Here is a 15,867-nt window from a genome sequence, read left to right on the forward strand (position 1 = left end):
TATAAAATATATAAAAATTTCTAAAATTCTGAAAATACAAAAATGCAACAAGTTCTTGGAATTTTAAGAAATTGTGAATTTTAAAATTTACAACAATTTATCAAACTCTGATATTCCAAAAATATTTCAAAACTCTTTGAAAATTCTAAAAAAAAAAACTTGAAATCCCTGTTTAATTTTTAAAATGCTTCAAAATTTAAAAATACTGTCTATTTCTAGATATGAGGTTTCTCCATAACCTCATCTAAACTTTCGTATTACTAAACTTGGGTCGGAATATGTTGAAAGCACTGTCTGATTTCTAAAATCTGTTCTGTGGAAATCGTCATTTTCATGCTTTTTAAAGTTTTTGTTCTCTTGGTTCGTAAGATGACTGAATTCCAAAGGTCTGGAGAATTCTGAGTATTGCTTGAAGTTGGAATACCTAAATTGTGTTTCGAAGCCAAACTTATCTGAAATTCTTGAGCCAGAATCCAAAATCTGAAATGAATGAAATGGACTAGATGAAGCTCGGGGATAGAAGTAGTACCTAATAGAAGACTTCTTAAAACCATCCAGAACAGTAACATTAAGTGTGGTGTATTGACCTTTTGGTCTATGAAAGGCTTGCCTTACGACCACACACCTTCTCTGTACTGGGCCAAGTTACGACAAAACGCCTTTATTGTGGGCTAGAAAAATGACACTGCCAAACGAACAATTTATTTCGCCAACAACACGAACCTGAATTTCGTGAGCACCACGCAAATATCACATTTCCAACCATGCGGTGCGGACCCTATTTCGAAACCAACCAAAGCCCCTTGCCTTCAGCTTCCGCACTCCGACCGAAGGCACTTGATCGTAGAGCTTCGACTTGGTGGTGCATTGATATTGTGTGCTATTTGTGTGAAGTTCCATTTGGTACCGCGCCGGCGCACATGCCACCAAATAACGTTAATCGTTTCTTCCCGACTCACTATTTGGGCATTGCATGATTGCAAGCTCTGTAGAAGTACTCGTAGGTACTTAGCTGCCTACCTACCTACCGATAATGTGCACTCAGCGTGGACCGAGCGCCAGTTTGTAACAGGTTTTGCACGGTAGGATTTATGCCTTCTGTGGCATTTGAGTCAGATTCGAGCACGGGTGCCTCTCTATGCCTTAACGCGAAAAATTCCAAACGGCAACAATCTACTACCATGTGCTTCAGTTACCATCCGTCGGTCCGCAGTTGAACAACACGTTGTTTTTGGTTTACATGTTTCTTTTAAAAAAACGAACGTATTCGTAAATAATACGTTGCTGATAAGCGAGAGTGTATCGCGAGAACCTAGAACTTTTTCGCGATCTCCCGAGACGAGGCAGTGACCAACGCGAAGGTCACCGGTGTGTTTGAACTCGTCAGTTTACAGGAAGAGCCACTCTGAGTTCAAGTGAATTGAATTCAAATATTTACAAAATTAGTCAACAGTCAGTATTGAATTGGCCATAACAAGGTAATCAAAATTGTCTTATGGTCACAAGTCACAAGGGGTGGCCGACAGAGGGTAAGCACAGTGTGTACCCCTGAGCGCAGTGAAGTTCAAGAACTACCGTAAAGTAGGGTGAAATTATTAAGTGTGTCGTACATTATTAAAAAAAAAGTTTCATTACATATATACATATTAGCTCAGCTTAGTTTTAAAAGACTACACAGTGCATATCTTCTTCTTCTTCTTTATGGCTCTACGTCCCCACTGGGACTTGGCCTGCCTCACTTCAACTTAGTGTTCTTTGAGCATTTCCACATTGAAGGGCTTTCTTTGCCTGCCATTGCATGAATTTGTATATTGTGAGGCAAGTACAATGATACACTATGCCCAGGGAGTCGAGAAAATTTTCCCGACCGGAACGGGAATCGAACCCGCCGTCTCCGGATTGGCGATCCATAGCCTTAACCACTAGGCTAACAGAGACCCACAGTGCGTATATGTATGGTCATTACTCCGAAACTGAATAACATCAATCAAATAAAAGAATAACTAGGAGTGATTATAATCTTACCTCCTGTGCAGAGTTCAGTGAGTCTGCTTATAGAATGTTCAATAACGGCGCGCTGGCCATGTTATTGTAGTCTTGTCGTCTCTTGCAGGGAATAAGCCATTTACGGACCGAGAATTGTTGATATTGATATTGATATTCACGCGTTAGGTCGTAAGATGGACTATAGGGTAGAAATATTGGTAGGCACAGGAAGGGAGGTTCGTTATGTCATAGGAATCGCTTTGTTAAATTATTAGAACCATATATTAATTATACACCATGTTTCATAACTGTAGACAATATTTTTGGATATTCGGATATGTAGAAAGGATTCGATCCATATTATTTTCTAATTTAATTCATTGTTTGAGTAAACATGAGAAAAAATATAATATCGATATTACATGTGTTCTCTGAATCTAATTAATATTCTAATATAAGCCCCTTGTTTCACAACAATAGATCCAAGCGGAAATTCATTCTAATTCATTGAAGCTACACAAAACATTCAACATATCAATAACGAGTAGTCTCTCTTTTGTTCTCAATAAACTCAAACAAATTGGAAGCTGCTTGGATTTTATTCCACGTTTGAACAACTGCACGATGTAGATTTGGAATGCTTCTGTACGGCTTATTTTATTCATACATTGTTCTTATAATCCACTCTAAATATTCTCAATTGGGTTCTGGTCAGGATGAGAAGATGAACATTCCTTAATCTGAACATGCTTTTCACGCCATAATTGCTTGAACCGTGTGAACAGGTGTATTATCTTGATGAAATGTCTAATTTGTTCAACGGCGTTGCTGTAAAAAAAAACGTCAGTAGATACATCTTCAGACTCATGCATTCCTGAAAGTCCGTCCATTCTAGTCGACAGAACCCTCCCTATACTATCAAGCGGCCACCTTCGAGAAATTTCTTGAGAAGTAATGTGATTCTTTTCGTAAATCTTTCCAGTGTGAAAAAAAAAATCGGTGGATTCTAGCTGAACTTCTTTTCGTCCAAAAAGATCTCATAAAGTATCAAATATGTCTTACCTCCAGGATTATATTCTTATTCTCTATTTATTATCCCTTAGGATCCCTACAAAACAACATAACAGTTGATTATCCGCATCTGGAAGGATCATCCCATATCACGTTGGTCTCTTAAATATCGAGATGCGCAGAATTAACTTTAATTAGTTGAAGCATTTAGAGATCAAAATGAAGGACCAATTTTTAAGCCTCCGTAACTAGAAAAAACTTTCACCAAACAGATATCACCTTCACCTTCCCAGAGTAGTTTGTACCTTGGAAACCAGATACAATAACTTGTAAAAAAAAGTTTTACTAGAAGGTTTTTGTCTGGAAATGGTATGCTAGGGAGATTCTGGTTGATAAAAACAAAAAACGAGAGACAGCTTTACCGCTGTAATAGGCCAAATAAATCAGGCCGAAACGTCGGGGAATGCATATTTAATCGTTTGGATTCCCTGGACTGAGAAAGCCATAATCTTCATAACACGTAAAAAATATATCGACAAACTCAGAGAAAATCTTGAACAAAAACTATCGAGATCGCTAAAGATATGGAGATATCGTGATAAAGTGATATCGACCTGTAGAACATCAAGATGTGGAGTCAACTGTAATATGTACCTACTTGTTGACATAGTAGGCAATCGCCCCTGCCCCGAGGGGTTAGTTCGTTAGTTACACCCTTGGCAACCATAGTTGTTATTTTTTCCTAACAGTCAGTTCTTGACAAGACTCCGGCCAATGTGGTCGTAATAAAGTTACTCCTGAAACTTATCCGTGTCGCATTCATTCCGAAGCTCCCACTTCAACAGGTTATGGGCACCAGCGCGAAGTACGTGGAAGCGGTGCAGTGGAGTGACCATGTGCGGAATGCGGATATTCTCGGATGCAAGAGGTTTGTCGGAGGTGCTCACCGATGTGGTCTCGGAAGAAGCAACCGACAAGAGCAAGTTTGAAAAATGGAATCTTCAAGCGGCTGGCGTATCAGAGGTGATCACCGGTGTGGCACCGGAAGCATCAACAGAACGAGTCGTGTTGGTGAAGGCCCGAAAGTTATCTCCAAGCGGCAGACAGAAGTGATCACCGGTGTGGCACCGGAAGCATAAACTGGACGTGTCATGTTGGAGAAAGATCGGAAGTTACCTCGGCTGTTTCACGAAACGTAGGGCGTCGCGGAAGTTCTCACCGGAGTGGCTCAGGTAGCAGAAGCCAAGAAAGCCAAGTTCGAGCCAGAGGGGGAAGCAAGGGCGAATCGCGGGTTTTGCGTTGGAGGTTTTGCGGATCCAATGGGATTGGAAGCACAATGGAAGGTTCAACTGTCGAATAGTTGTGCCTGGATGAGTGGACCAACGAACCTCAGGAATCCAACAACAAATCCAGTGACGAAGGGGTGTTCTCGCTGTTCGCGGAGGTCGCCAATTGGTCGATTAAGAGGGGGTGTTGACATAGTAGGCAATCGCCCCTGTCCCGAGGGGTTAGATCGTTAGTTACACCCTTGGCAACCATAGTTGTTATTTTTTCCTAACAGTCAGTTCTTGACAAGACTCCGACCAATGTGGTCGTAATAAAGTTACTCCTGAAACTTATCCGTGTCGCATTCATTCCGAAGCTCCCACTTCAACACTACTGTACTCCAATCTCGACGCATGTTATCGCAATCAAATTTTAAGCACGCTTTCTTATGATGACTTAAAAGTTGTGGAGCCCGTTCCCATTTTTCACGTTGATTGTCTGGACATTCTTTCAGGACTCGATAAATTGTCAAACGCGTGACGTTAGTGCCCGTTTTTTCTTTATCTGGTTTAAACTTTTTAGCGAATTGATTGCGATCCTTCGTTTTTTTGCGAATAGACAGCTTTTTCGTGTTTTCTTACTGCCGTATTGTACAATATGTATTGAATCTTAAGGCTTTTTACGGCATCATCAGCATCGGCCGCCATGTTGGATATGAGCCTCAAAATTTCAAAGTGATAATTCTCTGTCACCAAAACGAATATTCGTATGGAAAAGTATCATCCTATATGCTCACTCGCAGTGATTGCGATGATACTTTTTCTGCTGCGTTGTTGCAGAATTGACAGTTTTTTATCACTTCAAAAATGCGAGGCAAACAATCATTGAAAAGCAAAAAAGTCAATGATTCATTTGAAAACTTAGTGATGCAGTAAGACACCTTAAAATAAAATTATTAAATTACATTTTGCAAAGTGTTAAACTCCTGTCTTGATGCGTCAAAATCTTTCTTGTTTCAACTTCAGTTATACATTTTGCAAGCGGCATATTTTAAATTGAAGTTCACTCTTAACAATACGTCAACCGCCGAAATAAAACTGAGCTTAGAAGATGAAACAATGCGTTGGTTAGGCACAGCGAACTTACATGTATTGGATCTTTCCACGGAGCACAGTGCCAATCTATCTCTATCATATATATAAATAAACGCAACCAAAAGTGAACTGCACCGCATCAACTTCAGATTAATCAGACACATTTTAAGTGTAGAATTAGCTTAATGAGGAATTCCACGGAGTCATGTCAGTCGATCCTGAGCGACCATTTCAAAAATATCTGAAACTTTGCACAGTTTTTCAATTTCATCTAAATCGCCATTTTTCGATATCAAACCTTCATATTCACTCACGACTAACTTTTCAAAAGGGTGTATGCGAAAATAGTTCAAAAATATTCTAAAAGCTGTACAGCAAAAACGGATTGTTCGATTGTTATGAATTTTTCAGCAAAGTTAGATAACTAAATGATGATTCCTTAGAAAATATACACTGTAAAAAATTTCTTTTTTTACTATAAAAAAATATGATCTTTGTCACAAAAACTCAAATATCTCAGAACCCTATCTTTTTACCAACGTCAATTTTTTAGGGAAAATGGCCCATTATATCAGCTATCTACCATAAAATTTTGGTGATGGTAAACTGATAAACAAAAAAGTTATGACATTTCAAACATTTCACAATTTTTACATTTAGTAACAAAAAAAAATTTTTTTCTGTGTAAATTATTTGGAGAACTATATTTTGATGCTGATTTTATTGTAAAGGCTACCGGATGAATTAAACAAGTAGTTTTCATGATATTTTTGTTTGATTATTTATAATTACTATAGTATCTATTTGAACCTTAGACGCGATCCAGTGTTGTGATCAAAAATATTGAGATTGTCATACTTTTTATTGTACGTGACTGGTGAAAAAATCCCTTGATAGTGTTGAAAAGCTGTTGATGATAAGAAAAATGGAATTAAACTTATTTTGAAGACGAAAGCTGCATAATAAAAGTTTTATATATACGCGTATACGTCTAGTTGATCTGCAAAAAAATACCTCTTAGAGAACAGACTTTATGATCGGAAAAATGCGAGTAACTTCAACAACAACAAATGCATGAGAGGTACATACCACAGACAAACAGACGAAACGCCTAGAACAATTTTCGTGAAAATCCATCGCCCAGTTCACACTACCACCACCTGGTGGAAATGTTTCACGAAACACTGCGTTGTGCAATATCGTCATCAGAAGGCGCTAGTGTGAAACGTCAAACGCAAAGAAAAACGATGGGCACTCTTCTGGTTATGAAAGCCACAACCAAGATTCAAAATGATCGTTAAAGGCGTGGTCAATGAAAATTTCGTCAGTGTTACGTTTGTTTGTCTGTATACATACCATGAAAATGCTCACGAAGAAGCAAAAAAATACTACCGCTATGGATATTAAAAATTTTATAGTAAATTTTTTCTTCGTCCAAGCAAACAACACCAAACTAGTCAGTTAAAACTAATAAGTGATTTTGTTTATTATAATCTAACGAACAACATGAACAGTCGCTTTCTCAAAGGTCTTCAACTCAACGCTCTCTTGTAGACCGTTTGTGAAAAAAATGTTCAAAAGAGTTACGAAATCTCATAGATAAACTGAAAGAGACTGGTTATGCCCAAATTGAATACAAATTTACGCATTTGCACGTCCTGCCGTCTAGACTTTGACAAACGAGCCATCTGTATATCATCGGTAAAGCAGGGCGCAGGAAGTTCGAAAACGACAACAACTGAGAAATTGCCAGAAGTGCTAAGTGCAGAGAGTCATGCCACCGTACCATCAGCGACATCTGTTTAAACAATTTAATCACGCCTCTTTTCAAAAATGCTTTGAAATATACTTCAACATTTATACCCATTTCAATATTTTTAACGTTGCAAAACACGCTTTCAACATTCATCTTGAAGAAGAGGGAAAACACTTGTCCTCAAATGTAACAGCAAATTAATCAATAAACGACTAATGCGCGGAGGGCGTGATAAAATCGGAACAGTACTAGCATAGCATAGCATAGCATAGCATGAATACTTGCACAAATCTTGGGTGGAGTTGCAAAGTTGAATATATCCATTGACATTGCTGATGTCGCTACTATCTATAATGTCATAGACCCACTCAGCTCCACACACCTGGCCAAGTCCTTGCAAGCATTTATAAATCCCTTCATCAACTTAGAAAGAGCCCAGAACTGAAGCAGCTTCCAATACATGAATGGATGTTGAAAATAGCGAATTTTCAACTTAAATGCAATTAAATAACAAATGTATAACAGAGGTAGAATTATTCATAAATAAATAATATTGGAAAGATCTCACCAATTGTTGTGTGGTTATTGTGGTCCGATATTCAGGTTCTTCACATGGAGTCTTGGCAGAAATATTTCTGACTTGCCTCATTTTTCTTCGAGTGAGACATGACACATGAGCAGCAACAGTATGTTTTCACACGCATATTTTTCACTGATTTTCTTCATTTGTTTCTTCTTGTCTATTTCATTTCTACATATTCTAATGTAACTTTAGTAGCTTATCGGCTACGCCCTCGACCGACGACCGTGATTTCCAGAGCGATAAAAAAGGGTATTGCTGCGAACCAATCAAACTACGACAGAAAATCTAAAGCTCTTTCATAATCGATTTCCGGGAATTTTGCTACCACAAATAGATTTACTTGCCAGCGGTGGCCACTTGTAAATGTGAAAAATGTGAATTTTACTCACTACTTAAATACCTGCTTTTCAACAAATGTCATGACAACATTCGAAATAGAAGAAAACTTCACACATGGCCCGATTCAAGTACACAAATTCACAGCTCTGCTGCTGTCACAACAGCAAATTATCCCCAACACTTTTTTCCAGCACTGCATTTACCCTCTTCAACACACACCCACATAGCCTAAACAATCGGAACCACTTTCTGGAAATTCAGACCAGTGGACACTTTACGGCTGGTTTCTTTCGTTTGTTTGCCAGCTGGGATCGGCCCGCGTTTCATGCACCGGAAAACGTCATACTCACGATGGATCACATGCACAATTTTTGATCGACTTTCGCATTTCAAATTTGCTCGGAACCCTCTGCAAAAAAAAAACCGTTTTCCCAACATCACTCCGGCGGATTCCGTAACCGATATCGTAACTCGGTAGACTTAGAACCACGAAATTTGCTCTATTGGCCTCGATAATCGCGGACACGAAAAAACATGACAGCGAAAACAATTAAACACCCGCACGCGCTCCAGAATATTCGAAGGTTGGTATCATGATAAAATCGGAACAGTACTGTACATATAATATACATAATACATAATAAAAACAGATTGTTTTACTCACGCAAGGCCATTAACAATAAAATCAGCATCAAACTGCGCTTTCCGGCCGAAATAATTTACACTAAAAAAAAATTATTACTAAATGTGAAAATTGTGGAATGTTTGAATTGTCATAACTTTTTTGTTTATTAGTTTATCATCACCAAATTTTTATGGTAGATTGCTAATACAATGGACCGTTTTCCCTAAAAAATTACATTGGTAAAAAGATAGGGTTTTGAGATATTTGAGTTTTTGTGACAAAAATGATATTTTTTAATGTTAAAAAAAGATTTTTTTTTCACAGTGTACATTTTCTTAGGAATCACCATTTAGTTATCTAACTTTGCTGAACAATAAAATCTGCATCTAACTGCGATTTCTGATCGAAATAATTTACACAGAAAAAAATATTTACCAAATGTGAAAATTGTGAAATGTTTGAAATGTTATAACTTTTTTGTTTATTAGTTTACCATCATTAAATTTTTATGGTAGATTGCTAATACAATGGACCGTCTTTCCTAAAAAAATTACGTTGGTAAAAAGATAGGGTTTTGAGATATTTGAGTTTTTGTGACAAAAATGATATTTTTTAATGTTAAAAAAGATTTTTTTTCACAGTGTATATTTTCTTAGGAATCACCATTTAGTTATCTAACTTTGCTGAAAAATTTATAGCAATCGAACGAACCATTTTGGCTGTGCAGATTTTTGAATATTTTTGAACCATTTTCACATACACCCTTTTGAAAAGTTAGTCGTGATTCAAAATAAAAATTTGATATCGGAAAATGACGATTTAGATGGAACTTAAAAACTGTGCAAAGTTTCAGTTCAATAGAAAATCATGAATTAAAAAATTTCCTTAATTTTGATGCTGTTGCTTGGAATCGCTCTAATGTTAAAATACACAATGATAAAAATAAATAAATAAGACACATTCTACCGTGAAGTTACAACGTTTTGAAGCCTTTTTGATCAGATTTTCCCCAATAACTTTTTAATACGACCGTAACCCTGAAACTAGCCCTGAAATATATTTTTTTTTTCATATTCGGATCCCTTGTAAAATGTTCAGTAAATATGGTTTGCAAAACAATAAGTTTTCATTGCAAAAGCTTGTTTAAAATGGGAACCAGTAGCGTAACGTCACACTATTAATTTTCATTTTGAACATAGTTTCAAATACACTGATGAAAATGCCTTAACATCCATGTGCACAACAGAAACATGTGCTCAATGAATAAATTGAGATTTGAATTATGAAAAGAAATCCACGTACTCAAGTGAGACTCGAACTCACGACACCCAATTCGCTAGACGATCGCTTCTATTCCTTCAAGCTACGGAGTTACTCGACTATCTCTGTCGTCAGTAGGCGTAGAACTGAAATCGATTCCACAGCCGCACATGGTTTTGCTTCTTTTCACAATCCAAATCTCCTTCGGGTGGGATTAGATGAACATCTAATGCACATGTATGTCAAAGCGGGAGAGGAAATTATTTTTAAATTGAAATTTGGAGTAAATTCCATTTTCGTTAGCCGAAAACTCTGATTTTCAACTAAATTGATAATACAAATCCATATGCGATAGTCGATTTACTCCGTAGCTTGAAGGAATATAAGCGCCCGTCTAGCGAATTGGGAGTCTTGAGATCGAGTCTCACCGGTGTAAGTGGATTTCTATTCATAATTCAAATCTCATTTTGTTCATCGAGCACATGTTTCTGTTGTACAACTTGATATCAAAGCATTTTCAACAGTGTATTTTCCGCATGGCTTGGTCAAATCAAGAAATTGACATACTTTCTAATGAAAAATAAATGTTCAATAGATTATATTTACCGCGAATTTGACAAGTATTACGAATATGTAAAAATATTTGAGGTTTACAATCGTATTTATGAATTAATTATAGGGGAAACCTGACCAAAAAGGCATCAAAACGTTGCAAACAGATTAATCTTTCACCTTACACTTGGCATCCACGCACGAATGTGTGAACCCTCAGCCCTCCATATCCCATCAACACTCCGACATCCGCATAAATTTGTGCAGATGCAGAAGTACATTCGGTGTGCCGTTGATTGCAATAATTACCTGCCCTACATTGACCTGTAAACTGACGTGGCTGGCATCACTGTAGCTTAATTTTCTTAAATTTATTTTTTAAATTCAAAAAATGAAAGATCACCATCACTCAGTCACTGAAAATGCCTGTTAGTGTCCCAATTAACTATCCCATTGATTCATTGTGTGGATGTAGCTGCATGGTCTGACGATACTGGAGTAGCATCTACGGGCTGTCAAATAAGGTCAACAACGATATAGTGATTAGGATCGCTCTTTCCCAATCGAACTGTGCACAAAGTGACATGAGTTTCCTGTGATGGCGTCACGGACGGAGCCTTCATTATGCGCGGATGAAACGCAGCACCGACATTGTGATCGACCATCAACTCCTAATCGGCGCATTCACCATCAGTCCTGGCGGGTGTAAATACAGTTTTGTCACCGTTCCAAATGTTCTAGCAATAATATCCATGTCATCCGCAAAACAAACAAATTGGCCGGATTTCCTGAAAACCGTTGAACAGCAGCATGAGAGTTCATCATCTTGTCGCCGTCTACGGAGAGAACCAAACGAACTAGACAGATGATGATGATGATTTCCATTCATTGTAGCACGGTACTAAGCCCGATAGCAATGGGCTGTCCATCCAATGTGATTTGATCAAGCAAAACATTATAATTATACAACCAAGATCATACAATTACATATAGTGCAAGCCATCGCATTGGAGGATGCCCCAATGAATGTGAAAAAGAAGAATCTGTCATTCTTCACATAAAAGTCATAATAAGAAGTTGGCATCTCCACTCTTCCCAACCATTATGTTTCGACTGACAGCTCTTATTTCCCTCCACTCCCAAAAATAGTTGTTTTATACCAAATGTTTTATAATATCAAAGAACTATCATATTATAGTTTTCCCTCATAACTTACCTATTTTTCTCTTCGAACCTTACCAAGTACCCACAAACTCCCAGGTCAAACCAAATGTGATGATGATGATCCTTCAATGAACCAAACGAACTAGACAGATATCCCGAAACTGTAGCAATTTTTTACACTGTTCATCGTCACTTTGATAAGTTGAGTGAGCTTCCAAAAGGAACCGTTTTCATCCATGACTTTCCGTAGCTTTGTGCGGTCGACACTGTCGTACGTCATCTTGAAGTTGATGGTGTTCACTGCATTTTTAAAGGATTTACCGCACGGTAAAGATCTGGTCTGTTTTCGAGCGGTCATCGACGAAGCTGGATTGATATCTTTCCAGTTCCCACAAACTCATGCACTTTAGGTGAAAGACGAAGGAAGATGATCATCTATATATATATATATATATAAATGAGTTTGAAGTCCCTTTGAGACAACAAAACTCAAGAACGGCTGAACCTATCATCATGACTCTTACATGGATTGATTTGTATTTATGGTCGCTGTGTTTATATGTATAAAAAGTTACGAAAATCAACTGAAAAAGTAAAAAAATTAATAAAATACTGATTTCTAATAAGCTGGGAATAAAATTAACGCGATCGAAACTAAACCAATCTAGATGGCGGTGCAGAGATGACCTCAACAGTTGTCAAACCACCACATCATGGCAAGACAAAGTTTGCCGGGACAGCTAGTCTATATATAACAATGAGTTTGAAGTCCCTTTGAGGCAACAAAACTCATGAACGGCTGAACCGATCGGAATAACTCTTGAATGGTTCGATTCGTATTCATGGTGGCTGTGTTTATATGTAAACAAATGTTGAGAAACTTTACTAAAAAAGTAAAAAAATTGATAAAGTACTGTTTTTTAGGAGCTGGGATGAAAATCAATACGATCGAAATAAAGCCAATCTAGAGTGCGTTGCTGCAATGAACTAAACAGTTGTCAAACCACCGCAACTTGGCAAGACAAAGTTTGCCGGGCCAGCTAGTCTGTAATAAAACTTTGCGACATTAGAATTGTGATCAGTCGGAAGTTCTTACACGCCAACTTGTGACCTTTCTTGCAGATGGGACCAATGACCAATGACCCTTTCCTTCCACGAGGGAGTTTTCCCAGTAGCATGGAAAAGGTAGAGCCTGGTTCCATTGCCAAAGGCGGGGAATCCACCCGGAGACCCGTCGCACAGTGGGATCATTCTGAAAAAAGACGATCAAAACCTCTAAGAGCCGTTAGATGACATTTTAGCATAGAGGTGTCTTTGGAAGATGTGTTCAGAAAAATCGTCTCTATTTTTTTGCATATTCACTGTATGGTAAAACTGTAGGGTGAACCCGAGCAGAAAAATATTTTTTCAAAATAATTTTTTAGAGGGTAGATGTCTTCAGCAAAGTTGTAGAACAAGTAATTTCAAGTATCTTTGCTGAAGACACCTTATAGCTTGGACTTCATTTTTTGGGAGAAAATATGAAAGTTTGAAAAACAACCTCAAAATCAGTTTTTTGAACTTTTCCATGATTATATCGTAAAATTTCAACGTGATATGTTCTACAAGTTTGTAGATACTACTAGAATACACTATCTTGCTGAAGACACCAACTCTGTAAAATTGAAAATTGCTCCAGTAAACCAATTTTTTTGAAAAATTTTCACTATTTTCACTATTGAATATTTTTTGGATAGGCACTTTTTGGCAGACGCGCTATCAAAACTTCAATGCTTTATCATCATGTCCAGAATAGACTAAAAGTGACTTAACAATCGGGTCTGATAAGGCACTTTGATTTTTGATGCTATTTTAATAGTCATTTTTCAAAGAAAATATTCACAAATTTCATACAAATCAATTAATACAAACTGAAAACTCACGAAAACTTTTCGACATTAATATTTGTTAATCCAAATAGTATTCTTGTTGAAATAGTCTACATTTCTAACACTGTGGTTGACTTCACATTGAATATACGACAAAAAATATCGCTTTTTAAATTTTTAGACCAATTAAAAATTGTGTTTTTATCTATTTTTTATTGTAATTCCCAATGCATTTGTTTATGTTAAAATACATACATTAATCAATCAACTAAAACAATGATAACATTTTTTTTCATTTGCTATGTTAACATTATAACTGCGGTTAAAAAACTAAAAAGGCGAAAATATAATGAATGCCTCTACAAGTTTTGTGTTGAAAATAAAAAAAAAAAATAAAATAAAACGAGTGAAACATTGTTACATCACATTGAAATAGCCAGTATCTGTTAGAGATATTCTAGGTTGTAAATCTTACGTCATGATGAAAATTCTTCACAGATGTTTTATTGAATTTATTATGCTGTTTGATACTCTTTAAAATTTATTTTTTCCAGTTTTCAAGAACTGCGTCCGTTAGGTCGATTCCTGTCCATGATTTTCAAAATTTCTTCGTCGTAGACATACTACCTTGGGTTATCCCTTGACAAGCCCGCATCAAGATCTGGGCTCGATATGGATACTTTTCCGAAGAAGCCTTTAGTTTCAAGTTTATATTATAACGATTTTTTGAAAAGATAAAAAGGTTTTGTGCCTTTTTGAGAAAGATTTCGTAGATGAGGAAATCACTCAAAGAGGCTTTTCCCTTTTTCAAAATTCGTAGTTCAAAATAAGTGATACTAACAGTTGAAATAGTCTACATTTATTTAACTTGCTTTTTTTTTATTCAGAATTACTACTTGGATGAGCTAAAAATAATATCGAAAGGTTGTATGAGACTTGTGAATATTTTCTTCGAAAATTACTATTAAAAAGCTTCAGATATCAAGGTGCCTTATCAGACCCCATTGTTAAGTCAATTTTGGTCTATTCTGGACATAATAAACCATAGAAATTTTGACAGCACGGCTGCCAAAAAGTGCCTACTCAAAAAATATTCGATAGTGAGTTTTTACCTCATCTAAAATTTAAAAAGCGATATTTTTGTCGGGTATTCAATGTAAAGTCAACCACAGTGTTAGAAATGTAGACTATTTCAACAAGAAAACTATTTTATTTAACAAATATTAATGTCGAAAAGTTCTCGTGAGTTTTCAGTTTGTATTAAATGATTTGTATGAAATTTGTGAATATTTTCTTTGAAAAATGACTATTAAAATAGCATCAGAAATCAAAGTGCCTTATCAGACCCGATTGTTAAGTCACTTTTGGTCTATTCTGGACATGATAAAGCATTGAAATTTTGATAGCACGGCTGCCAAAAAGTGCCTATTCAAAAAATATTCAATAGTGAAAATAGTGAAAAAATTTCAAAAAAATTGGTTTACTGGAGCAATTTTCAATTTTACAGAGTTGGTGTCTTCGGTAAGATAGTGTATTCCAGTAGTACCTACAAACTTGTAGAAAATATCACGTTGAAATTTTACGATATAATCATGGAAAAGTTCAAAAAACTGATTTTGAGGTTGTTTTTTAAACTTTCATACTTTCTTGCTGAAGACATCTACCCTCTAAAAAATTATTTTGAAAACATATTTTTCTGCTCGGGTTCACCCTACAGTTTTACCATACAGTGAATATGCATAAAGATAGAGACGATTTTTCTGAACACATCTTCCAAAGACACTCATATGCTAAAATGTCATCTAACGGCTCTTAGAGGTTTTGATCGTCTTTTTTCAGAATGATCCCACTGTGCGTCGGTATATAGACCAATAGGATTGATCGACACGGCAGGGAAGGTGCTTGAAAAGCTCATCCTCACGCAATAGAATGTTGAGTATGCTGTCCCTTATTTTACAAAAGTTTGAAATGTTTTAAATTCGTTGTTGGAAAATGATCGTTTTAGCTAAGAAATGATTTTGTCAAAATTTGAAGACCGTATCTCAAGGCTAAGTGGTTCCTCAAGGGGCTTAAAGTTGTCAAAATTGTATGGGACCAAAAAAACATGAAAACAATACGCTGGTCTACTAAAACCGATGATTTTAGAACCCTAAAGAAGCAAAAATGTTCTCAGAATTGCGATATCTCAACTTGTTTTTAAGTTATTGAGCAAAATAAGGTTGGTTTCCTTCGGGGTCTAAAAAAATTGAAAAACATGAAGTTTTTTCGGTTGTTGTTTGTCAGTAACACAAAAACGAGTAGAGATATCGCAATTCTGATCTCATTTTTTGGCTCTTCTGGTCTCAAATCATCGGTTTTAGTAG

At 36.6% G+C, this 15,867-nt stretch overlaps 1 protein-coding gene across 1 annotated transcript in view; it reads left to right on the forward strand.

Moving 5' to 3' along the window:
• The first annotated feature begins 1,095 nt into the window (after nt 1-1,095).
• LOC109397607 (uncharacterized) overlaps nt 1,096-15,867 on the forward strand; it is a 44,636-nt gene continuing 29,864 nt past the window's right edge. The window contains exon 1 of the mRNA XM_062846741.1: nt 1,096-1,478. The gene's annotated coding sequence lies outside the window, so the exon portion shown is untranslated. The remainder of the gene's footprint in view (nt 1,479-15,867) is intronic.

Source organism: Aedes albopictus, chromosome 1, assembly GCF_035046485.1.
Source record: "Aedes albopictus strain Foshan chromosome 1, AalbF5, whole genome shotgun sequence".
Lineage (NCBI taxonomy): Eukaryota > Metazoa > Arthropoda > Insecta > Diptera > Culicidae > Aedes > Aedes albopictus.